Genomic DNA, 27,187 nt, shown 5'->3' on the forward strand with positions numbered 1-27,187 from the left:
ATGAGGCAAAATTCCGTAGGCCAATTCATTCAACTTTTGAACCGTTGGTTGTGTGTGGTGTGGTTGGCGTTGTCAGAGAAGAATTGGGCCTTTCCTGTTGACCAAAGATGGCTGCAGACATTGCAGTTTTGGGTGCATCTCATCAATTTGCTGAGCATACTTCTCTGATGTAATGGTTTTGCCAGGATTCAGAGAACTGTAGAGGATCAGACGGGCAGCAGACCACTAAACAGTGACCGTGATCTCTTCTTGGTGCAAGTCTGGCTTTGGGAAGTGCTTGGGAGCTTCTTTTCACTCCAACCACTGAGTTGGTCATTGCTGGCTGTTGTATAAAATCCACTTGTAGTCACATGTCACAATCCAATCAAGAAATGGTTCATTGTTGCACAGAATAAGAGAAGACAATACTTCAAAACAATGATTTTTTTTTTATTTGCAGTCAGCTCATGAGGTACACACTTATGAGTTTTTTCACCTTTCCAGTTTGCTTCAAATGCCAAATGACTGCAGAATGGTTGACATCGAGTTCTTCAGCAACACAGCATGTAGTTGTAAGGATCACCAGCTTTGATGATCCTCTCAATTGGTCACTGTCACCTTCCGATGGCTGGCCACTATTCTCCTCATCTTCAAGGCTCTCATCTCCTTTGTAAAACTTCTTGAACCATGCTGCTCTCACCCAGTTCCTGGGCCAAAAGCATTGTTGATGTTGTCTCTGCTGCTTTATGATCATTTTGAACTCAAATATGAAAATTGCTCGAATTTGATTTTTGTCTAACATCATTCCCTAGTCTAAAATAAATATAAAATACACAGCAAGTAATAAACCCTTAGCCAAAAAACATAAAGTGAGAAATGTGCATTAAAATGATGTATAACATAACCACATTTCTTTAAGAATGTAGCTGATATAAAACAGCAAAGTTCAATGGGGCAAAACCACACCAACCTTTTGCACCAACCTAAATATAATGGCAACCAGTTCACTTGATCTTAACAGAAAGGCCAAGAAGCGATGGCAGCCAGTTTAGATGTGCATGTGAGACTGGGCCTCAGTGGAGAGCAGTGCTGCCAGGGGCAGGAATTAATAAGCACTGAGATCCTGTCTACATCTTTAACCTAGATAACATTCTGTCTACTGCACATGTTATTCCTGGTACCCTCTTATTAAGATTCTTCAATGAATCTTCTCCATCTACAGAATAAAATCCATTAGACACCTTCAAACTCTCTGGCCTGATAAGAGTGTCCTTGTTTATCTGGGGCCTTGGGCCACACTGGATAGTCTTGGCTAACAGTGTGATTTATGGCTGGGGGTCCTTGAGTCATACAGCAGCAGCTCGAGCTCTGGAGGGTCTGGAGGTTAAAATCAGCCATGCAGGTGGTCAGTCAGGTCTATGTGACTAAGCCCAGTAAAATCTGTGACACAAATCCCAAGTGATCTTCACTGGTTGGCGGTATGCCATGCATATTGTTATACAGTTTCTGGGAGAAGCTGGTCCACTGAGGGGGCAGGAGGGAGCATCTGGAAACTGTGCTTGGTGTCTCCTGGACCCAGCCCTGTGTGCCTCTCCCCTTGGCTGATTTTAATCCATGTTTCTGCTGGGATAAATTTAATTGTTAGAGTAATGGCTTTGTTGAAATGGCTTTGCTGAGTTCTGCAAGTCCTTCTAGCAAATTACTGAAACTGAAGGTAGTCTGGGGGCTCCCCAAACCTGCAGCTGGTATCAGATGGTGGACCTGGGGACTCTTGAATATGCAGCTTCATACTCTAACAAACACTGTGGCAAGGAGCATCCTTATTCATCTATGTTTGGACTGTTTCTTTAGGATGAATTCCTAGAAATCAGTTGTCAAATCAATGTTTCTAAACATTTCCAATAATAGCAGATAACACTATATGCTGTTCCCATGTCCCAAAATAGTCTACCCACTTGACACTTCATCCTGCAGGTTTAGAAAGTCTGTTCTCTCATATTAGCAATCTTTTCCCCTCCCAATCTAATAGGCTAAAAAAAGATAACCCACAAAACACCTATTGTTTTGTGTTTTAAAATGATTAGTGAGGTTGAGTATCTTTTATAACATGTGTTGACCATTTATATTCCTTTGGTGAAGTGTTGATTCATGTCCTTTCCTTTTTTTCTACTGCATTTTCATTTTTATCTTACTCATAAGTAAACTCTGTATACCAGAGATCTTAACTTTTTGTCTTTGATCTAAAATGTTTAAAATCAGAAATCCTACTTCCGTTTGGAGAACTGTTCATTTCAAATGGCAAAGGGATGTTTCTGCATGGGTGAAAAGTGACTAACACATTTCTCCAAAGATAAAACTGTACTTCTGTTAAGCCTCGAAGCTCAAACCTATATTGCCTAATAGAGTTTAAATACACACCCAAGAAAAGTCAATCATTCTGCTCAAGTTTAGGAATAAGTAATTTTCAGGCCAAATGGTAACTTAAAAACTGAATTACTACAGCAAAAATGAGATCAAATCGCAGAGCTCAATTTTAAGTTTTACTGTGACTTCATTTAATTCATCACCCCAAACTCACAGTAAGTTGTCTTTTATAAAGAGGATGCTGTCTGAGCCATGTTTTCCAGTCAAAGAGTTAGATTTATGCTAGACCATCCCTGATGTTCCTGAAGCCAGTACCACTCTTAGACTTGGACAAGAGGGACCCCAGCCCTGGGCCTGTTCTTTCCAGGATCCACATCACACCTGCAATCAAAGTTGTGTGCTCCAGTCACTCAATTTATTTAAGAGATGTAGCTTTGGGTCTTCCCTGGTGATACAGTGGCTAAGAATCCGCTTTGCAATGCTGGGGATGCAGGTTAAACCCCTGGCCAGGGAACTAAGATCCCACATGCCACGGAGCAACTAAGCCCATGTGCCACAACTAGAGAGTCCGCGCGATGCAACAAAAGATCCCGCGTGGCGCAACAAGGATCCTGAATGCTGCAACGAAGACCCGATGCAGCCAAATTAATAAATACATAAATATATTAAAAACCAGTTTCTCTTTAAAAAATTATTTTAAAAAGGCATGTTTTATACATTGTGGGCTGTTTTCTGAAACCACATCTGAGACCAAACGTGTGTGGTTTTTCCAACACCAACAATTCTCCAATTCTCTGAGAACAACCAGACATCCAACAATTCAATTCTGTCACTAACTACCCTGAATTAGTGCAGACCTCACAAGTTAAGGGTTCAGTCTCATAAGATAGCCCCCACTTCAGATGCCACTGGCAACACCCAGGGGCCACCTATACTCCTGTCTGTAGGCTATTATTTAAGGGGCTCCCACACACCCCCTCTTCAGGGTCAGCAATTCTCTAGGGTGTCCTACAGAACTCAGAGAAACACTTCGTTTATTATTATGGGTTTCTTTTTTATTAAGGATAAACTCAGGAATAGCTAAATGGAAGATGAACAGGGCAAGGTATTGCCAGCCGGGGAGCAGGCAGTGGTCTCAGAGCTTACATGCCATCTCCAATCTCAAGACAAAAACATCCTCCCAACATTTTGATTTGTTCACCAAGCTCATGGACTGTAGTCCGCCAGGCTCCTCTGTCCATGGAATTCTCCAGGCAAGAATACTGGAGTGTGTAGCCATTTCCTTCTCCAGGGGATCTTCCTGTATGTGTATGTGTATATATATATATATACACACATACATGAATATATTGGGCTTCCCAGATGGCATTAGTGGTAAAGAACCTGCCTGCCAATACAGGAGACATAAACAACATGGGTTCAATCCCTGGGTTGGGAAGATCCCTTGGAGAAGGAAATGGCAACCCACTCCAGTATTCTTGCCTGGAAAATTCCATGGACAGAGGAACCTGGAGGGCTACAGTCCACGGGGTTGCAAAAGATTCAGACATGACTGAAGCAACTTAGCACGCACGCACTCAAGGCTGTGAATTTACCTCAGTGTGCATCTTTGCTTCTGCAAATTTGAAATTTGAAGAATACTGGAATATTACTTAGCTATAAAAAGAATAAAATTCTGCTATTTGTAACCTTGCAGAAGGACCTAGGAACTATTATGTTAAGCAAAATAAGTCAGAGAAAGACAAATACTCTATGTTATAGCTTATATGTTGGGGAAGGCAATGGCACCCCACTCCAGTACTCTTGTCTGGAAAATCCCATGGACAGAGGAGCCTGGTAGGCTGCAGTCCATGGGGTCTCTAAGAGTCGGACACAACTGAGTGACTTCACTTTTATGCATTGGAGAAGGAAATGGCGACCCACTCCAGTGTTCTTGCCTGGAGAATCCCAGGGACGGGGGAGCCGTGGGCTGCCGTCTATGGGGTCGCACAGAGTCGGACATGACTGAATCGACTTAGGAGCAGTATAGCTTATATGTGGAATCTAAAAAGTAAAACAAATGTATGTAACAAAACAGACTCACAGATATAGAGAACAAACTAATGATTACCAGTGGGGAGAGAAATAGTGGAAGGGACATGATCAGTTCAGTTCAGTTCAGTCGCTCAGTCGTGTCTGACTCTGTGACCCCATGAATCGCAGCACGCCAGGCCTCCCTGTCCATCACTAACTCCTGGAGTTCACTCAAACTCACATCCATCGAGTCAGTGATGCCATCCAGCCATCTCATCCTCTGTTGTCCCCTTCTCCTCTTGCCCCCAATCCCTCCCAGCATCAGGAGATCCAACCAGTCCATTCTAAAGGAGATCAGTCCTGGGTGTTCTTTGGAAGGAATGATGCTAAAGCTAAAACTCCAATACTTTGGCCACCTCACGCGAAGAGTTGACTCATTGGAAAAGGGACATGACAGGGGTAGGAAATTAAGAGATATAAACTATTAACACTATGTATGAAATAGATAACCAAGAAGGATATATCATACAGCACAGGAAAATATTACCATTATTTTATAATAACTTTAAATGTAATACGATCTATAAAATATCGAATCACTATGTTGTACACCTGAGACTGTCGGACACGACTGAGCAACTGATCTAATACTTAAATAATAAATAGATAACATACTGTATTTAACTATGGGTTAGCTGGATTTATACCTTTAAAATATTTAGACATTTAGTCATGTGTGGTGTCATTTACAACCTGGGCAAGCCCATACACGTCAGGAACCAGCCTGACTGAGGCTGGCCAGCTAGCTGGCCAGATTAAGGGAAGATAGCTTGTGCCTGTAGGTCTTTCCCACTAATTTCCAAGGATGGGTCTTGACTCTCTAAATAAGAACACCTGTGAGCAGTAGAAAATAGTGGCCAAGTAGTCCCAGAGTGAGACAGACTTCCATTTTAGCTTTGCCATCCGCTGTGTATGACTTTAGGCAGGTTATTTCACCTCTGAGTTTTAAGTTTCTCACCTGTAAAAGAGGGATAACATCCACCTCACTGGGCTGATAGAAGTAAAAAGACAGACTGTGAAATGCTTAACATAGTTCCTAGCACTTAATAAACACTCAATAAACAGCTTTGATGGTATTACACATATTACTGCTCCTATACTCTCTGATATCATTGCTGTCCACATCACTCTGAGAGCTGGCATCATGGGCATGTTAGTAAATGATCCCCACAGTTCCCCAAACTAAATACAACCCTGGAAACCTCCTTCTAAAGGAGGACCCCTGGAGTTGATCCCCTACTCTCAGAGCCTAGGGACTCTCTGCCTATGCATTTGGGGGTATGTTTAAGTTCCAAATAACTAAAAACAGAAAAGTAGAGAATCCCAGGAGGATCTAGAGGCCCCTACACAGGTTCCCAGGAAGCGAGACTCCAGCACAGCAGATGGAGACAGCAGGCTTCTGAGGACTGTAGACTCCTTAGTGTGTCTTGGGTCTGACCTCACCAAGTGTATCGAGCTGTGCCCACTCAGCTGATCAGGAAGCCTTAAGGAGAGAAGGAAGATCTCTGAACTAAGATGTGGACTTGAATTCTCACACCCAGAGTCCATCTCATTACCATAAATAGCTCTCACTACTTACCACTCTGGTCTCAAATTCAAGAATAGATTAAAAAGCACAGTGTTCTCACCATCTGCTATGGTCTGAACATTGGTCTCCCTAAATTCAAATGTTGAAATCTTAATACCCAAGGGGATGGCAGTAGGTGCTTAGGTCCATGAGGGTAGAGCCCTGATGAATGAATTTTGGGCCTTTATAAAAGAGACTCACAGAGCTCCCTAGCCCCTTCCATCATGTGAGGATATATAAGAAGTCTAAATAACCTAATTAAAAATGGACTGAGGATTTGAACAGAAATTTATCCAAAGAAGATACACAAGCTTCCAGTAAACACCTGAAATGATGCTTGACATTATTAGCATCAGGGAAATGCAAATTAAAACCAAGAGATACCACTTCAGACCTACTAGGGTGGCTATAATCAAAAAGTCAGATACACTAGACTTTGCTCAATGTTACGTGGCAGCCTGGATGGGAAGGGAGTTTGGGGGAGAATAGATACATGTAATATGTACAGCTGATTCCCTTTGCTGTTCACCTGAAACTATCACAACAGTGTTAATCTAATATACTCCAAAACAAAATAAAAAGACAGATTATAAGTATCAGCAAGGATGTGAAGAAATTAGCACCCTCATAAACTGGGGTGGGGGGGGCCCTCACCCTGATGTCAGACTTCAAGCCTCCAGAACTAGGAGAAATAAACTTCTGCTATTTATAAGCCACCCAGTCTGTGGTATTTTGTTATAGGACCACAATGGACTAAGACATCATCTCATGGGATGAAGAGACGGACACTACGTGCTGCTGATGCTGACGATAGAGCTTGACATTTGAAAAGCATTCAGAAAGTGAAGTTGCTCAGTTGTGTCCAACTCTTTCCGACCCCATGGACTGTAGCCTACCAGGCTCCTCCATCCATGGGATTTTCCAGGCAAACGTACCAGGCTCCTCCATCCATGGGATTTTCCAGGCAAGAATACTGGAGTGGGTTGCCATTTCCTTCTCCAGGAGATCTTCCCGATCCAGGGATTGAACCCAGATCTCCTGCATTGTAGGCAGACGCTTTACCCTCTGAGCCACCAGGGAAGATAGCCCTGTGTGAGTGCACTTCTCTTTCACTGATGTATGAACCCATGTGATTTCTTTCCAGCTTAACTGCTGACATATTTAATGGAAAGGGAGAAATCTCCACTGCTGAAGAAAAGCATTTGGTCCTACCTAATGGAAAAACTTTGAATCATTATCATAAATGAGGACAGAGCTTAATCTTGGGGATACAAAAGAACCTGGAGCATTTTCTCCAAGGAAATCTCTTGACTGTTCCCTTTCTTCTACCCTTAATAACTGGACTTTACTTGTGTTTTCTGTTCTGTAGGGCAAAAAGAGTAGGCAACTAGTCCGTTAGCACTGAATCTGTTTCAGGTTGTTCTCACTCCCATTATTCTGTGTGAGTGCACTTCTCTTTCACTGATGTATGAAATCACCCATGTGATTTCTTTCCAGCTTAACTTCTGACATATTTAATGGAAAGGGAGAAATCTCCACTGCTGAAGCAACTGGCTTTTAAGGGAAGGATGACTCTGAGTCTTGTATAATTGATTAATGGGAAGGTGCAATTATTCCACATTTCGTTCAGTTGCACAATATTTGATACCAGCCGGTTCAGTCGGCTTGCAAGAGCAGAGCCTGGCTTCTAAGGAACATGAAGGTGGAACAGTGGTGGGACTGGAATGGACCTTGGCCTTAGGCTTGACCAGCTCTCTCTTTACAGGTAAATGCCTATCCAGAATGCTGCAGAGAAGATTCTGGGAGAAAAACGTGATGTTATTTCCCATGATGGAAGATCATCTCATTATATATAAATATTCAAAGCATTAAAAAGCTCAGGAAATGAGCATACCAGAAACCCTCTATATTCAAAAAATTTCTCCTTTTAAGGCTGAGTAGAAAAAAAATCAAGAGGCACCATCACCAATTTCTACAGTTTTTTTAGAGGTACAGTGGTGAGGGCAGTCCTGGATGGAGGCTGGCAGTGCCAAATTATGTCATTTACTATGTAGGATGTGGGTAAATTACGTCATCTCCTTAGGCTTTAGTTTCTTTTCTTACAAAGTAATGGTTTTAAATGAAATAATTTCTCAGGACTCCTACAGCCTTCAGAAGTTCTATGCAAAGTTATTTCCCCTGCAAATCCTCCCCAGTTTCTTCCAACCTTATGAGCCTTGTATATAATGATCATTAGAGAGAGTGCAGTGAGGCTTTTTCCATTTTAATTAAAATCTTAGCCTGCCTAAAAAGTATTTCTGTCGAGCCAGGGACTCAGAAGCCTATGCGAATTAACATGGATTGGCACTGCCAACATTCTTCATGAAGTCATATTTTTATTTTCCATCTTGGAGACTAATATTTTGCAACTTATTTCTGACTTGTTTTTAATGCTTGACACACCTCTGGGTAGCCATGATGTGTGATTTATTCTCTTTTCCAGATCATTTAAGTTAAAAACAATTGGGCCAAAGGGCAGTTCTTCAGCACTCTGGGGATGCCACCAACCAAGCCACCATATGGCCTTTTGCCCTGAGTATAGCCTTTCAGGCTGAGACAGTCTGTTTGGAATTAACTGAATGGTTCTGAATCTCCTGTCTCAGTGTACTGACCCTTGTATTTTTCTGATTGCTTTCCTGTTTTATTAGAAACTCTAATTTGTATCTCCAATCTACACCCCAGGAACCTTCCTTACTTGCAAGAAAATAAGCTTAACTCAGGAAGGTAATGGTGCTATTGATGACGGTAACAGATGACATTTGCTGAGGGCTGATGGCACGCCAGGCGCTGTGCTAAGTGTGACTCTGGTGGAAGAAGGAATCGTGCGGTCTATGTCCCCACTTCCTGGCAAAGAGCTCCAACACAACCTGGGTGATCTTAGACAAAAGATCTTCTATACCGGAGCCTCGGGTTTCTCATCTGTAAAATGTGGCAATCGGTCTAAATTGAACACTACTGACTTTTACTTGGGACAATTCTTCTTGGACAGAATTGCTCATTGTGGTGAGATGTTTAAGGTCCCTGAAATCCTGAGCTCCAACTGCCATTGCAAAGCCCCTACCCCTAGTCATCATGAAAGTCACAACTACCTCCAAACACTTCCAGATGCCCCATGGCAGAGTGGGTAGGGGAGAGTGGGGTAATACTCTTGACTGGTAATACTCCAGTCAAGAGTCACTCAACTAAGTAATCTCCCAAAAAGCCTTCCAGCCATATGATTATAGAAATGTTTGGAGGTGGTTTTGGTTTTCATGATGATGTAAGGGCTATTTCTCTGAATTATTTGAGGTGTGCTGTGTCAACAAGGGCTTGCAAGAGCATTATCAATAAAGACCTACTTGGTTGTCACATGTGCTGGAGTATCCTGTTGTTTTTTTAATAATTTTATGTATTTATTTATTTGGCTGTGCTGCGTCTTTCTTGCTGCACGGGCTTTTCACTAGTTGCAGTGAGTGGGGGCTACTCTGTAGCTATGAGAAGCACAGGCTTCTCATTGTAGCAGTTTCTCGAGTTGCAGAGCACGGGCTCCAGGCACGTGGCCTGCAGTATTTGCAGCTCCTGGGCTCTAGAGCACAGGCTCAGTAGTTGTGGCACACGGCTTAGTTGCTGAGTGACATGTGGGATCTTCTCAGATCAGGGATCAAACTCTTGTCTCCTGCAATGGCAGACAGATTCTTTTCCACTGAGCCACTTAATGTTGGTGTTTTCTCTCCATCCAAATGCCTATAGTTAGATGGTGTGCTGAACTGAAGCCATTTAGGCCTTGAGAAAAGGTTGCTCTCAACAGCCCATCTCTTGATTCCAACCAGACAGTACATCCAGTCATCAGATAATGAGTTTTCTGCTTCTTCACTTTCTCAGGATCTTCCCAGGTAGACCTAGTGGTCAAGAATCTGCCTGTCAATGAAGAAGGCACAAGAGACACGGGTTTGATGCCTGGATCGGGAATATCCCCTGCAGTAGGAAATGGTAACCCACTCCAGTATTCTTGCCTAGAAAATTCCATGGACAGAGGAAGTTGGCAGGCCTCAGTCCATGGGGCCACAAAGAGTCAGACACAAATGAACAGCTGAACACACACACACCTTCTCTAGTAGGTATGCTATTTCTAATCTGTACCTCTTCTTAGCTATGAAGTGAAGCTCAGATACTGCTGCTACTGCTGCTGCTAAGTTGCTTCAGTCGTGTCCAACTCTGCACAACCCCAGAGATGGCAGCCTACCAGGCTCCCCCATCCCTGGGATTCTCCAGGCAAGAACACTGGAGTGGGTTGCCATTTCCTTCTCCAATGCATGAAAGTGAAAAGCGAAAGTGAAGTCGCTCAGTTGTGTCCAACTCTTAGAGACCCCATGAACTGCCGCCTACCAGGCTCCTCCATTCATGGGATTTTCCAGGCAAGAGTACTGGAGTAGGGTGCCATTGCCTTCTCCGAGCTCAGATACTAAGACTTTCTATTTGATCACAACAAATTATTCCAAATTAAGAAAAAAACAGAAATGGCCCCAAATGTCTTTCCTATGGCCAAGGAGGCCGGCATTTCTTGGATTCAAATCAGTTGCTAGAGTTTTGGGCTTGATGGCTAGCTGCCTCCTTGCAGGAGCTCTGTCTACACCAAAGCTGGCAGAATTTGTGAGCAAATGGCACCACTTTGCTGTTAATTGAAGTGAAGTGGCATACTGTGTTTAAGGGACCTGAATGCCTGCGTGTGTATGAAGCATGAATAAGTTATGACTTTCTGTCTAAGAATCTCCTTTGAAAGCGGCTGCTCTATGCTCCCAGCCAGGTCCCGAGCTTTGTGGCGGTTCCTGGGCTGTGGCTTTGCTTGGTCAATACTTGTGATGTGTAGTTCATCGTTTTGTCTTTTGAAATCTCTTCTTCTAGCAAGGGCTTCAGAAAGTGTCCCATAAAATGAAATACTTGTCACATTTCACTTTGGGACCCTCCCTCCTGAACCACGAGCAGAGGACCCCATGGTTGAAATTAGAAAGCACCGATGGGGATCTCATCCAGCCTGCGGGGAACAAGAAAGGGCTCCACTGTGTCTTGGGCCCCCTCTGCTCAGGCCAACAGCCCCAGGAGGCTTCCCTCCAGCCATAACAGATGAGATGAGTCAACCCCAAGGGACTGCCAGGAAGCCAGACTGAGGCGGGAGCTAGGACCTCGAATGCTCCCTAGGCTGAGGAGTTCAGGCACAAACACACTGTCTGAGCCCAGGCCAGAGCTGGCCTTCATCACGGCAGGTACAAAAGTGATGCTCTTGATGGTATTACCGCTAAGCTGACATATTAAATACTTGGCTCTGCAGAGAATCAATCTCAAAATGTGTGTCCCCTGAGCATGTCCACTGGGCAGCAAATGGAAGCATTTCATTTTTTGTTATCTTCAGCCGTGGCAACATCATTAAGCTCCGTTCTGTATCTCTTCAGAGAGTTTCCAGGCTCCTCTCTCTTTCCCCAATTCTGGCCAACATCCTGATCCGGACCCTCACTGAGGTCCCCTTCAATTACTGTTGTAAGCCCTAGAACAGAAATCAAGTAAAGAGGGCTATAAATGTTCCTCTTCCTGTAGACCAAAAATCTTACAGGTTCCCCCCAAAATACCATTTAATTCACTAACAATCATGGTAGAACACATCAAAAGCTCTGGTTATCTAGGGTTACTTGAATGTTCTCTGTTCTCCCAAAAGACATGGGAGGGATTCCCACTGTCAGCAGGTGGGGGTGGTGGTGGGGGAGGATGCGCAACCTAAAAGATGAGAATTAAGTTTTATTAGATAGACTTGCTGAGGATTTAAGCCCAGGAGGCAACCTCTCAGAGGGATCACTCCAAAAAGGTAAGGGAACAGCCAGGACATTTAGAAGTTTTTGCAAAATAAAAACAAAACAAGCAAACAAAAAAACCCAGGTAGTCAGAAAATCAAAAGACTACTGTTAATTAAAGAAAAATCAGATATCTCAAGTTAGTGAATTCAGCTTGTTTCTATGTATGGGAAGATGCAAGAGTCTGGGCTCACTGAAATCATGTCTCTGATATGCACTTTAACTATCTGCAGCCAGTATCCCATTTTTCTCCATCTTGAGCCCCCTCAGGATGCTTATTTGGGGGTGGATGCAGTGCTGGTAGCTTGATGGCTGCAAAATCCTTAGTTTACTAATATGGTGACATTTTTGGTCCATACATCCCTAATCCACTTCCCCACCCCTACTTCTAAATCACACCCACAGTGCCCTGTGCAATAACCACTCCCAGCTAGAGAGTTACTCTCCCAGTCACTGCCTTAGGGGGAAGAGGGAAGGAACTGATGGAAACAGAGGGAAAGGCAACCGTATTATCTCCTGGCACTCTCAGGCAGGAATCACATCCTTTCAGCCTCCCAGGGCTGCCTTTTGCAAACACATCAGGGCACTTGGTCATAACCCTTTACTTGCAAACCTTTCTTACTCACTCTGTATTTAGAAATCAACTCACATTGTGCATGCATGCTAAGTCGCTTCAGTTGTGTCTGACTCTTTGCAACCCTATGGACTGCAGCCCGCCAGGCTCCTCTGTCCCTGGGATTCTCCAGGCAAGAATACTGGAGTGGGTTGCCATACCTTCCTCCAGGGGATCTTCCCAACACAGGGATCGAACCCTTGTCTCTTACACCTCCTGCAAAGAACATTGGGAGGCGGGTTCTTTATCACTAACACCATCCAGGAAAACTTCAACTCACATTATGGTGACCCAAATCCACCACTGCTACTGGAAGATGTAGGTAAAACTTTTAAAAAATGCAACACATGATTTGGCTGTGTTGAAATTTCATATTTTGCTGCAAACACTTAAATCAGATTCAGTCAATATTCATATAATGACACTTGTAATTAAAATGTAGGATCTAATTCCAGATTTTTCCAACCTTTTACTCTATTACCATGATGGGCAAAATACAACCCCATAAGTCCACCAACCTTTACCAAGCTCTTTATTGTCACACATTCATATTCACTCATTTGCATATTGCCAATAGCTACTTTTGCTACAATGGCAGGGTTGAGTAACTGAGACAGAGACCATATGGCCCACAAAGCCTAAAATCTTTACTATCTGGCCCTTGCCATCACCTGCCCTAGAACTACCAGGAGATGACTAATAAAAACCCCAATGTCCCTTCTATGTGCAGGGCCACATTCCTGGAGCATGGGCTTTGCCTTCAGACCAACTTAAATCCTGGGCCTCTCACTTCTTTGCCATGGGATCTGGTATCAATGGACATCCTAGTCCTTCTACACCCAGATTCTAGCCATAGTAACAAATATCCCAACTCCAATAGGCTAAAAAGATGATAAAAGATGTCATTTCACATAACAGGAAACACGGAAGGAAACCAGCCCCCAGGGTTGGTGGAATCAAAGACTCGGCAATGTCTTCAAGGGCCCAGGTTCCTGGCATCTCTCATTCTTTCTCTCAGTGATGTCTACACGCTCAGGCTGATAGCAGGTAAACCGCAGCAGTGCCAAGTAACACCTCTAGACTCAGACTTCCAGAGGAAGACAGAAACTGTCTTTCCCCTTTGCTTCCCTCTTGGGGGCAAGGATGAAATCCCCAATGCCCAATAGCTTGTCTCCTCCCATCTCTTGCTGGTAGGAATCAGGGAGCATGGCCATAGCTCTTGGTTGCTGAATTACAGCATTGGTGTAATTCACGGCCTCACTCATTCTTATGTAAAAATTTGGGCATGTAAAATGAAACGGATGTAACAGGAGGGTTTGAATGCCTCAGAAGGAGCCTTTCCTTTCCCTCCTGATGAGGTCATCCTTTCCTTGCCCGGGGACGCCTACAGATCATAGCTGAAGTGGTGTCAACTAAAAATATATTCACAACTTAAAAGTTGTATATGCTTTTTGGCAGAAATATTTAGGACTTCAAGCCCAGGAGGCAGCATCTCAAGTAACCCTGAGAGAACTGCTTCCAGGAGGCAAGGAGGGAGCTAGTATATACAGGAATTTTGCAACAAAGGGCAGGTGGTCTGAATGTCAAAATTCTTGTTAATTAAGGAAAATCAGACATCTCAAGTTAAGGAATTTAGCACTTTTCTAAGTAGGAGAAAATGCAACAGTCTGGGTTCACTGAAATCATTCCTTTGATATGCAACTTAGATATGTGGGGCCAGGATCCTGTGTTTTCACATCCTGAGTTTCCTCTGGGCTCACCATGAGGAATGACGGCAGTCTGCTGGTTGCCAAAAGGCAGGTTATTCTTCTCCTTCCTGAGTTCCTCAGGGCTCACCAGCTCGCTGGCAGGTGGTGGCTGTGGTCTCGTGGTGGCTGCAATCCCTTCTGCCTGTGACATCCTTTGTTGACTAACGTGGCAGGCAGTATTCCATTTCTCAGTGGGTACCTTGCTAAGGGAACCCATTCTCCTTCTGATTCAGTTCTGCCACCCTTATTTGCTTCCAAGCTTTTGACTAGATTCCAGTTTCCAGTAACTGCAGAGCCTGGAATGTAATTACGAAGACAAACCCAGGAGGAGATGAACACACCAAAAGATGGGGAAGATACTGCTGATTTTTATTTTCAAAAACATGGAGAATAGGGGGTCTAGGCCAAGGAGAGAGAAACATAATGTTACATCAGGCTGATTTTACTGGTATTTGGGGGTACCCCAAACTCTGAATTCAGTATGTCAGGTTGAGCAGGTGGAAATGATTTTCCTTGTGTTTTCAATTAGATGACTGATACCTGGGCTCAGGGGTGGCCTAACTGCAAGATGCTGAGATGCCAGAAATTCGCTGGCATAACTGTAGTTTAGTGCTTCTCAAGCTTTAATGTGCACATAAATAGCATGGAGGTCTTGTTAAAATTCTAACTCAGTAAAGTCTGGGAGAGAGTCCAAGACTCTGGGTTTCTAACAGGCTTCAGGTGATGCCAGTATTCCTGCTCCTCATACACTTTGAGCAGTCAGGATATGAGGAAAGGATCCAGTGTGTGGGGTATACAAATGTTGAGGTGGAATTACCACAGGCATCCTATCCTGTTCATCCATCTTCTATGTACCTCAAGAGAACCCAGGATACACTTTCTTTACCAAGCTCTTGAGAATTATGTTGGTGAAAATATTGTCATCATCCTCAAAAGTAATGGTAGGGCCCATGCTCTACAGGCCAAGGATACTGTTGAGAGATCCTGAAGTGGAAATAAGTTTCCTGATTTCAATGACAGCGTTAGGACTCCAAGATCATGGCATCCAATCCCATCACTTCATGGCAAATAGATGCGGAAAAAATGGAAACAGTGACAGACTTTATTTTCTTGGATTCCAAAATCACTACGGACATGACTGAGTGACTGAACAACAACTGAAACAACTAAATTGTGAAAACTTTACTCTGAATCTTCTCAAAAGTGAAGTAAAGTGAAAAAGTCCCTCAATCATGCCTGACTCTGCAATCCCATGGACTGTAGCTTGCCAGGCTCCTCTGTCCATGGGATTTCCCAGGCAAGAATATTGGAATGGGTTGCTAATCTTGCTGATCCAGGGATCGAACCTGGGTCTCCCACACTGCAGGCAGATTCTTAACCATCTGAGCCACCAAGGAAGCTGTAGTCAAAACTAAATTGCTAAATCGAAAAAGACTTTTCAATTTTGTTCTCCCTGCAGAAAGAATCAAGTCACTCTCAAAGTCCCAGCTTGTTATAGCAGTGATTGTTCCTGATTCCTCCATGTGACCTCCATGCCTGGAGAGCTCTCTAAACTAAAAAGTGCCTTTTTTTCTTAGGTTCATTCATACAGCGTAGGACTGTGTGCAGACTTTCTGTCCCCCTCACTGATAAATTTATTCAGTTTCACTCCTTGTTCTGAGCTTGAAGTACCAATTAGAAGCTGCTTTGGGGTAGCTGATATAAGCATATGTGATTGATTATATATAGTTACATGAGGATTTAGAAGGGAGGGTGATCCATGTGAAACACATGAGCACACATAGGGTGAACTTGCATTTGGCTCCAGCCCATCTGCCCACACACAGCTTCACAGAGATGTTGCCATGGCATTTCTTTGACAATGAGAAAGACTCCCTGCCTGAATGCTATTGTTCTTCTAGAGATTCTTCAGCACCTGCAAGGTCTGTTTAAATGTCAGACCCCAAACAAGGCCCTTAACCACTTTGTTATTCACTTTTGCCCAAACTGAACAAAAGGCACCAGCACACTAGGATGGGCTCATCAAAGGCTTCGGGGGAGATGCTTTCGGTCAGAAGGTTTAATGACGGAGTTTTATTCATTCACTTACTCTTTTGTAAGAAGACTGAGGGCTGAAGAATTGATGCTTTTGAACTGTGGTGTTGGAGAAGACTCTTGCGAGTCCCTTGGACTGCAAGGAGATCCAACCAGTCCATCCTAAAGGAAATCAGTCCTGAATATTCATTGGAAGGACTGATGCTGAAGCTGAAACTCCAACACTTTGGCCACCTGATGCAAAGAGCTGACTCATTGGAAAAGACTCTGATGCTGGGAGGGATTGGGGGCAGGAGGAGAAGGGGACGACAGAGGATGAGATGGCTGGATGGCATCACTGACTCCATGGACGTGAGACTGAGTGAACTCCGGGAGTTGGTGATGGACAGGGAGGCCTGGCGTGCTGCGATTCATGGGGTCGCAAAGAGTTGGACATGATGCAGCAACTGAACCAAACTGAACTGAACTGAGGCTAGGTTTAAGGAATTTGGGGATGTGGGCTTGAGCAGTATGCTTAAGGTATATAAGGTTTTCACAAAAGTTGGTCGGGGTCCTTGGCTAAGAGGAAACTCTGCCTTGGGCCCACTGGTGTAATAAACTGTACTCCACTATCTGCATCGTCCTTCTGAGTGAGTTTGTTTCCTGGAACGTGTGGATACAACAAGACAACTGAACGACTGAACAACAGCAACTCTTGTTAATTCAAGAAGGGCTTAGAGCTACTTTTTAAAAATTCACTAATTTCCAGTTTCTGTTCAGTTTCATCTTGGAGGCTAAGATTAGGCAGAAAGTCTGTTACCTCTGCATGAAGGCAGTTCAGGCTAAATTACATTTTGTGTAACTCACCCTAATTAGACTGCAAAAGTGCTCAGCAAGGAATCCAGCTGCTTGCTGTAGTGAATGCTCTGAAGTCCCGCCTCCTTCTCCTGCTGAAATTAGAGCAATCACCCATTTTTCTGTCACAAGAACCAGACATGTAACCCTCTGGAAATGAATCTTCCTACCAAGGTAGGAGGAAAACATAATAAAAAGAAGGCATTTATGCAGTAAAGAACATTCTAGCTGCACTTGAGACAACACCCATCTAGGTTAATCCTAAATCAGTTTCTTTATCCTGGAAAAACTGTGAGCAGCATCTGGACCTTGCCCCACCCCTGACAGGTCCATGGAGCTTCTGGCAACAGATTGAGGGCCTGCCCCATCGGTGGCCTCATAAAACCACTGGATATCAGCCTCTCTGAGATGCTGTCCTGAAGCTTTATGAGGTGTGAGGGTTTTCCTTTTTATATCCACTTCATCTGTGATAGATCTACTTGCTGCTGTAGGCCAAACCAGGACCTTACTGAACTGAGACCTGAAAGCAGCAATTGAATCTGCCTTGGTTCCAGGAACATAACGCATTTTTCTCTGGGAATGTTAGGTAGTTAGAATAGGGAAAAGGAGTGCAAAATGGAGGTGGCTAAAAGACAAGGAAGGGAAAAACCCGCGAAAATAGAACAGAGGAAGGTCAAAGGAAGGTCCAAGGACCGGAGTGAGAACTTTAGGTAGAACAGCACTCCTGACTAAGCCCAATTTGCATAGGGCAGGCCCAGGGGGAAGAAAAAAACATATAAAAAGAGGAGCCAAAGGGCTCTCTCTCTCTCTCTCTCTCTCTATTTCAGCGCGCTGGGGTGCTCTTCTCTTCGCATCTTTGGATCGACACGCCCTCATGTCTCGAAGATGGGTTTCCCTGCTATCTTCTAAATAAAACAGAGCTGTGACGCTGAGCTGTAACACTGATTTGTCTGAGAGCTATAACATGGCCTGTTCGAGACCTGAGAGCCGTGACACATGTGTCACACGCCGAGGGGGCTTTCATGTCCGTCACTCCAAATCCTTGTTGTGACGAGACAAAGAACCGAGGAGCATACACTCGCCTGACAGGAGGGATGGGAATGGGGAGGGTGGGAGACGATTTATGTTGATTAAAACAGGGGAGTAAACTGACTTTGTCAACTTGAGTTCAATCACCGTTGCACTCACTGTCTAGCTGGGTCCTTCAAGCCGAATTCCTTTCTTTCTCATTTGCAAAATTAGAGTTGGATTAAATATTCTATAAATATCAGGAATCAGAATGGAATTCTGTTAAATCAAACCTGTGTCGGCTTAAAAAAAAAACAGTCACAGCCTAGAAGCTGAGAGAGTTTTGTTTTTATTTGGTGGAAAATTTTAGGACTTCAAGCCCAGGAGACAGCATCTCAAGTGACCCTGAAAGCACTGCAGGGAGGAGTCAGGTTATATAGAAGTTTGCAAGAAAGGGCAGGTACTCGGAACATCAAAAGATTATTGTTAATTAAGGAAAACCAGATGTCTCAAGTTAAGGAATTTAGCACTTTTCTGTGTATGGGAAGATGCAAAAGTCTGGGTTCATTGAAGTCATTCCTTTTATATGCATCTCAGCGATCTGGGGCCAGTATCCGCATTTTTCACACTTCCCCCCACCCCCATCCTCCTCTCCAGCTCCTAAACGCTCACTGTGGGGAGTGGCTGATGGCTGCTAGATAGCAGGCACTGCTCTTCTGGGAGCCCTCTGGGCTCAGGAATTCACATTTGGAGGGTGGGAACAGCTGATGGCTGTGACATCCTTGTTTACAGATATGGCAGGAAATACTCCATTTCTCACCTAATAGACCTAACCTATTGTAGGAGAACAGGTATTAATCAGACAGGACTTCAGAAGAAAACATAACAGATGCCTGAATGTCCTTTGCCAGCAGATCAACAAATATTAATCCTTAGGGATGAGCAGCTTTATGCTGGGCACTTTCCTCAGTGGTTTTGGTTCAGCTTGTCTTCTTGGTGGCTGCAGGAAAATAACTAGGGACCCCAATTTTGCTCATGGCACTTATTACTGTTAAGTTACCGTAATAACGGGCCTCTCTAGGAAGTCAGCATGGAGCTCTTAGCCCAATATGTATTACGGACATGGAGCTCTTAGCCCAATATGTATTATGGACAAGAGTCTCTGGGTTTAATTTTCTTTACACTGCTTCCTGTTTCTAGTTGGGCTCAAATGTACAACAACCTAACTGCCTGAGGCTAACTGGCCTAAAGGCATTTAGTGAAGATAATTTAAACATATTTACCTCTTCATGAAAGTGAAAGAGGAGAGTGAAAAAGTTGGCTTAAAGCTCAACATTCAGAAAACGAAGATCATGGCATCTGGTCCCATCACTTCATGGGAAATAGATGAGGAAACAGTGGAAACAGGGTCAGACTTTATTTTTTGGGGCTCCAAAATCACTGCAGATAGTGACTGCAGCCATGAAATTAAAAGACGCTTACTCCTTGGAAGAAAAGTCATGACCAACCTAGACAGCATATTCAAAAGCAGAGACATTACTTTGCCAACAAAGGTCCGTCTATGGTCAAGACTATGGTTTTTCCAGTGGTCATGTATGGATGTGAGAGTTCGACTGTGAAGAAAGCAGAGTGCCGAAGAATTGATACTTTTGAACTGTGGTGTTGGAGAAGACTCTTGAGAATCCCTTGGACTGCAAGGAGAGCCAACCAGTCCGTTCTAAAGGAGATCAGCCTTGGGTGTTCTTTGGAAGGAATGATGCTAAAGCTGAAACTCCAGTACTTTGGCCACCTCATGTGAAGAGTTGACTCTTTGGAAAAGACTCTGATGCTGGGAGGGATTGGGGGCAGGAGGAGAGGGGGACGACAGAGGATGAGATGGCTGGATGGCATCACCGACTCAGTGGATGTGAGTCTGAGTGAACTCCGGGAGTTGGTGATGGACAGGGAGGCCTGGCATGCTGCAATTCACAGGGTTGCAAAGAGTCAGACACAACTGAGCGACTGAACTGAACTGAACCAAGGGGTAAGGCCCATGCTCTCATCAGCCAGAATGCATACTGACCATCTGGATGGTCAGACCAGTGAAAACAGCTGAGCATCAGCCCTGAGTTTTTGCTAACCTTGATGTACTAATAGCACAATGCCACAGGACCTTTGCACGTGATATTCACGCTGCCTTAAATGATTTCTCTCTCTTCTTCACCAAACTTGCCTCTGAGTCACTCAGGTAAGCTAATTCCAGTCAACCTATGCATGAGGGTGTCCCAGGAATACTAATTTTCCATGTAGACCCAATGGTCCTTGGTCTCACTACTTCAGCAGCAGCACTGATTAAACACTAGCAGTATGCAGCACATTGAAACATTTATATCTGTATTTCTCTATGTGGGGAGACAATGACGGAAGTTCAGCAACAATTCCCAAGGTGATTCCTTGGTCTCTATCCACCCCATTGCCACCACAATCCCCAAGAAAGTTATTACTTTGACTAGGCATGATCTCACATGTCAATGAATTATATGTATAAACCAAGGGATGCTATTGAATTCAGATATGCCTCACGTAATGACATTGGCCTGCTCTTGAAAGTGGTTTGTAAGACAAGTTTCTAACAGGAACCATTATTTCCCATTGGTTTTCATTAGAATTTCAAAGTTAATGTTGCCATTGAGGAAACACTTGTCTTATAGAACAATTTAGAATACTATTCAGCAATTAAAAGGCTGCAAACTATATGATTCCATTCATATGACATTCTGGACAAGACAAAACCACAGGGACAAAAAATAGATGAGTGGTGTCTAGGGACTGAAATTGAGGGCAGGAGACTGGCCACAAAGGGGCAGGGGGAAACTGGTGTGTGAGAGAAAGGGACTAACCATTCTAGGGCCATGCTGTAGACTCAAGTGGGAAGCTGTATGAAAAAGCCTTAGTACAGGGCCCAGCTGGCAGTGAACATCAATAAACCAAAGGACACAAGTGAGCGGTGACCGCAGCTCAAATCCAGTTCATGGAAATGTTATGGCCCATGCTGATAATTTTCTTTAGTTAACTGCCTGCAATGAAAAATTGGGAATTTTTACACAAATAGACGGAGCTGGGGCTTTTCCTTAGCAACACGGTCTGCCTCCCCCCAGGGCAACCAGAGGCTGGAACTCACTGGAAGCCTCCGCCTTTGGACAAGCACTGTCCCATTTCCTGTCGTCCCATCACCGGCCTGTGCCACGGCCCATCTGGTCGCTGTGGCCCTGTGTCTGCACAGCAGCAGTAAATGGTAGCAGCATGATTCATGCTTTTATGAGCACACTTATTACACAGCTGCTCTTCCACTTGCTATCCTAGTCCCTTTTGACACTTTCACGGCCACTGGAGGGCCATACAGATGCAATGTTTTCAAAAATAGCAAAGTTAATATATAAAAAAATAATTACACATGTAATGAGAGAAGCCTTTTAAAAATCAGGACAATGCTGATCGACGACACACTGCTTTTATTGTTAACGTCGTCCAACGTAAAGAATAGGTGAGGACTTCTCTGGCGGCCCAGTGGTTGAGAATCCACTTTCCAACGCAGAGGACATGGGTTCAATCCCTGGCCCAGGAACTATGATCCCAGATGCTGTGGGGCAACTAAGCACTCATGCCACAACAAAAGAGCCTGCATGCTGCAACTAAGACCCAACACAGCCAAAAATAAATAAATATTCTAAAAAAGAAGAAGAAGAAGAAATAATAGGTGAGACATCATCCATCCTCAACTGAAACCAAAGACCTGACTGAGATTCATTCACCTCAGCAGCATGCATGCAGGAAAAGCACAAAGAAATGGCTCCTCCTACCCTGTGCTTCCAACCTCCCAGAGCATGAACCCTGGCCTCACCTTACCACAGGGGATGGGCCAGCGAAGAGTTGAGAGCAGAACTACAAGAATAAACCACCCAAGTTCAAATCCCAGGTGCCTGATATCTGACTTGTAACTTAGCCTTTCAGTGCAGTATTTTCCTCGAAATCAATCTCCACATACAGGGCCAGCTTCTCGGGTTTGTGACCAGCATAGTCTCATATACCCCTTCCCTCTCCTCAGGAAGGCTTCCTTCTTGGGATTTAATGCCCCCCAATCCACCTCCCCATTGCCATCTTGGAATTCTTAATGATTTTTATCTTTGATTTTCTTGTGTTTAGTAAATGAAGTCTGATGGGAGCACACGCCAAGGACCCGGAGCCCCAGCCCACATGGTCCTGCCTTCTCCTGTCACCCAGGATGGATGCTCTGTCACCTGCTTCCTGGCCAGAGGCTCCCGGGGACAGAAGCAACAGTGAGGGGAGGTGTCCTGTGGGGACACAAATCCCTGAGAGCCAGCCCAGCCTTCAGGGGACCAGGAGGCAGCCTCCGTGCTGAATCTGAACGGCACACAGAAGAGAGAGGAGGAGGGAAGGAGGGGGAAGACAGAGAGAGGTCTGGAAATTCAGGCTAGAAGAGAAAACAGGGGCTGACCTGAAACTGACTTGTAATAAGCCAGCTATGACTGCCAAACAGTCCTACTAACTCCAGAAAGAAAAACTGTGGAACCAGATGAAATTAGGAAAGGTTTAGCACTTCCTTCAAAATTAAGTATGCTTATATGGCTTCTCGGAGAAGGCAATGGCAACTGACTCCAGTACTCTTGCCTGGAAAATCCCAGGGACGGAGGAGCCTGGTGGGCTGCCGTCTCTGGGGTCACATAGCGTTGGACACAACTGAAGTGACTTAGCAGCAGCAGCAGCAGCAGCAGCAGCAGCATATGGCTTCTTGGTGGATGCTTCTAGATGATCAAATATCTATGTTGCAAGAAATTTTCTTTGATCTAACTACTAATGATCTCAAGGTGGTATAAAACTTATCAGTTCTTGGGGGAAATAGAGATTGAAGAGAAATTCAAAATCAGATGGATATTAAGATAATAATATTTTAGCTTTTTTAAATTAACATTTTAAAGGATTCATAAATCCCTATGACTCAACTAAGAACTCTCCAATGACTATAAACTCACATTATCATTGATAGTATTATGATAAGGAAAGCAATAATAAGTTTAAGTAGCTTAAAATGCTTTAAATAACTAACCTGTTCTTAGTTCAAGCCCCACTCTCCCTGAATTTACATGAAGTATTAGATTTCTACCAAATGCAGTAGGTTATAAAAGCAAATTTTCTTTAATTACACCTTTATGTTTTTGATGGTAAACGTTTTAAGAAAATATTATGGTTTTCATTGTGTGCCTAAATCTATTATCCATGGCTTTTCGTTCTATTTCTCAAAGTTCTACAAAACTCAGTAAATAATATCATCAAACCATGCAAACATAAATTGAAAACCTTATCTAGGTTTATGAAGAAGAAAATTATAAAAATTATAATGCTTCCTTTTACTCTTGCTGCTTTCACAACCAAAATTTCTCAAACTATTAAAAAAAAACAAAAAACTCTATTATTGTATCACTTACCCCATTGTATTTGAGTGAATCTCAACTTTAACTTAAGAAATGGAAGAATCACTTTATAGAAGTTCCAAAACTAGAAAGATTCAGCTACATAGCTTACAGACTTTTTTGAGATACTACAATGTTACTCATAAAAATCTGGAAGCACCCAAATGCCAAACAAAAAGGAACTAATTCTATAAATACATCATATGAAAGAGTATACAGTTACTTCAATGATGCTGTAAGATAGTATTTAATGACACTGGTAAATGTTTATGATCTATTCAATCAAAAGGACCAATAATACTGCACAAGACTTTTATACACCTAACATACAGCTGGAAAGAAAAAGATCTGGAAGAATGTATCCCCACTCTTAACAGTGGTTGTCTCTGGGGAGGGGGTGTACTTCTAATGACTTTTCTTATTTTATGAATTGCTTTGTTAAAGCACCACACTGGAACACTAAACTATTTCTGAAGTGCATTCCTTAACTATGGATCATACCTAGACTCTTAGTTAGCAGAGTTTGTGAATAATTTATGATTTATCTTTTTAAAAAGAGCTGCTGCTGCTGCTAAATCGCTTCAGTCATGTCCAACTCTGTGCGACCCCATAGATGGCAGCCCACCAGGCTCCACCGTCCCTGGGATTCTCCAGGCAAGAACACTGGAGTGGGTTGCCATTTCCTTCTCCAATGCGTGAAAGTGAAAAATGAAAGGGAAGTCGCTCAGTCATGTCCGACTCTTAGCGACCCCATGGACTGCAGCCTACCAGGCTCCTCTGTCCATGGGATTTTCCAGGCAAGAGTACTGGAGTGGGGTGCCACTGCCTTCTCCCATTTTAAAAAGAGCAGATTCTGATTTATCCCCCACAGGGACTTTACTGCTCCCTTGTGGTCTATACACCCTCTAAAACAGGAGAGAAAAGGGTGGGTAGATGATGTAGTTGGAGGCTGGGTCTAACCCTGGATCCTTCCTGGGCATATGCCCTGCAATAAGGATGGGCGTGATCCTTCTGCTTGGATCCCCGCTCCTCCTAATCACCTCGGGCCTCAGCCTGGATACCACTCCTGCCAGAACTCCTCCTTGACCCCTGCACATCTATGTCAGGCATTTCTGTGTGTCACTACAATATCCTGTACACGCACATCAAAGCATTCATGGCACAAATATTTTCCACTTACTTAGCTGTAATCCCTTCTAGAATAGAAGCTTCATGGAAGCAAAACCTCGTATCTTTTTTTTTCTAATATCCCTAATCCCCAAGCTCTAACACACCTGAGTCAAAGCAGATGTTCAGTAACCATTTGTCAAGTGGAGAAACACATCTATCTTGTCTATTGGACTGGAAAAAAAGATGGAGGAGCACTGTGTTTAAGTTTCTCCCAAGGGGCATGAGGAAGCAGGCATATCTCAGGAGGCTAAGGGTTCAGATCACACGCAGCCAGAATAGGCTGAAAATCAGGCTGGGATTAGAAATAGATGCAGGGTGAACCAAAGGGTAGATAGGAAAGATGACTGAGAGATGGCCAAACTAGGAGACCCAATCAGATACAAAGAGAAATTAATAGCTAAGAAAACTGGGCAGAGTCTCCCCTGGAGATCCAGTGGTTAAGAATCTGCCTTCCAATGCAGGGAACGTGGGCTTGATCCCTGGTCAGGGAACTAAGATCCCACATATTGAAGGGCAACTAAGTCAAGGTGAGGCAACCAGAAAAAGCCCTTGCACAGCAACGAAGACTTAGGACAGCCAAAATTTTAAAAAATAATTTAAAAAGCTAAGAGGTTTAAAAGAGAAAAAGAAAGAAAGAAAACTGGGAGTCACTTTCCATTTTCATAAATAATCCACATAATCCTTTATGGCAGAGGAGACATTTCACCATCTAAGATTACAGCCACCTAGAAGAGGTCCACATAACATGAGATTTAACTTTTAATAAAATTAAACATTATAGCTCATCAAAGCTCTTGGGATTCAGCCTCTTAATGTTGCCAACAAGTATTTTAACAACACAGTGACTGTTTTTATCACTGTGTCTCTGCCCCAGTGGTACAGACAAGCAGAAAATCATATCTAACACATGAATTTCCAACCTGCGTGATCAGAGTACTGCCCTTTACTCATCTCAAAAAGGTTCTCTGGGCTGGAGAACCCGCAAAATATGGGGGTTCACATGGTAGCAGTCTCTTCTGACTCAGAGCGGGTCAAGGAGGCAGAAAGAACAAATGCCCTTCTCACTCCTCCCCCAAGACAGCAGTCAGCTCACACTCACAAATGACAATGGTGTTTGTGAATAAACATCTCTGAATCCAACCCCACCTCCAAGGAGAGCCTCGGAATAGAAGAGAGCCACCCACCTCCATGCTCTGCCCACATGCTACAGCAAAGCTTGGGTGTTCCAGTTTAGGGAAACAAACAATTGTTTGAAAGGATAATCAGGAGTGAATCATTATTTCTAGCTTATTAATACCAAGAGCTGCTTCTGATAACGCAAAGGACTAGAGAAGGAGAGAGAGCTTCTTCTCAATGATTAGAGTTGATAATAAAAGTATAAACAGAACACTTCTCTCAATATTCTTCCAAGCTGTAGAAACAGGCCAGGATTAAGTCTAGATATATAAATATGCCCTGCTGGAAGAAATTCCTTAATCCAAAATACACCTGTCGAAAACAGAAAATGGTGGCTTTACTCTTAGTAGAAAAATATTAATGGACCCTTAAGAGCACACAGCAAGCACATGACTTTTTTTTTTTTGTAATTACTGGTGATCTAGGGAATTAAGGGGTAATGTCTATACCCTAAAGGTTACCTTGCTGGTCTCATCAAAACAATGAAGAAATCGCTTCCTAGGTTCTAGTTCCGGTGATGGAGGAATAAAAGAACTAACTCTCCCATAGATAACAACAGTCAACACTATTTAAGTTATTTAAAGAAAAACTATTGTTTAAAGGCTCTGGAAAGTGACTACACACAGGCAGAACTGGACGGAATATGGCCCTTGGAAAAAGGGAACTGCGCTAGGTGATTCCCGCATTTAGAAAGGCATTCCCCAGCTGTGTGGACCGTAAACTAAAATTCAAATAGAAAGCTCCAACCTTACCTTGGTTCAAGGTATCAGAGGAAGGACCTTGGGAATGCCAGAGTGACTGGAAATAGGATGGAATCCCGGAAACGAAGGAGTCACAGGGAGAGAAGCCCCCAGATCTACTCAAACGCTCTACTCAGACGTTTGCTTTGCGCTGCGCTGCAGGCAGGAGGGGCCTGGAGGAGGAGCCTGCGAGGAGCACGTGGGCAACAGGTGCTGAAAAGTCGAGGAAAGATACCAGCTGCTGCTCATCAAGAGGAAACGGAGTTGGATATCGAATCCTCCTGCTAAGTCACTTCAGTCGTGTCCGACTCTGTGCGACCCCATAGACGGCAGCCCACCAGGCTCCCCCCGTCCCTGGGATTCTCCAGGCAAGAACACTGGAGTGGGTTGCCATTTCCTTCTCCAAGGCATGAAAGTGAAAAGTGAAAGTGAAGGCGCTCAGTCGTGTCCGACTCTCAGCGACCCCATGGACAGTAGCCCACCAGGCTCTTCAGTCCATGGGATTTCCCAGGCAAGAGTACTGGAGTGGGGTGCCATTGCCTTCTCCTCGAATCC

General features: G+C 43.8%; 2 long non-coding RNA genes across 8 annotated transcripts in view; both read right to left on the reverse strand.

The window, feature by feature from the left end:
• LOC123331154 overlaps positions 1 to 26,857 on the reverse strand; it is an 82,336-nt gene extending 55,479 nt beyond the window's left edge. For 4 of the 7 annotated variants that reach the window (XR_006547647.2, XR_006547649.2, XR_006547645.2 and 1 more), the window contains exons 1-2: positions 26,645 to 26,857; positions 17,083 to 17,165 (exon numbers count right to left, since the gene is read on the reverse strand). This is a non-coding gene — a long non-coding RNA (uncharacterized LOC123331154). The remainder of the gene's footprint in view (positions 1 to 17,082; positions 17,166 to 26,644) is intronic. The other 3 variants (XR_006547646.2, XR_006547651.2, XR_006547648.2) reach the window with 3 other exon arrangements.
• LOC123331155 lies at positions 10,362 to 12,548 on the reverse strand. Its single transcript, XR_006547652.1, has 2 exons — positions 12,491 to 12,548; positions 10,362 to 11,540 (listed from the first exon to the last, which is right to left on the reverse strand). It is a non-coding gene; the product is annotated as an uncharacterized LOC123331155 (long non-coding RNA).
• Positions 26,858 to 27,187: the final 330 nt, after the last annotated feature.

This window comes from Bubalus bubalis, chromosome 22 (genome assembly GCF_019923935.1).
Source record: "Bubalus bubalis isolate 160015118507 breed Murrah chromosome 22, NDDB_SH_1, whole genome shotgun sequence".
NCBI classification, from domain to species: Eukaryota; Metazoa; Chordata; class Mammalia; order Artiodactyla; family Bovidae; genus Bubalus; species Bubalus bubalis.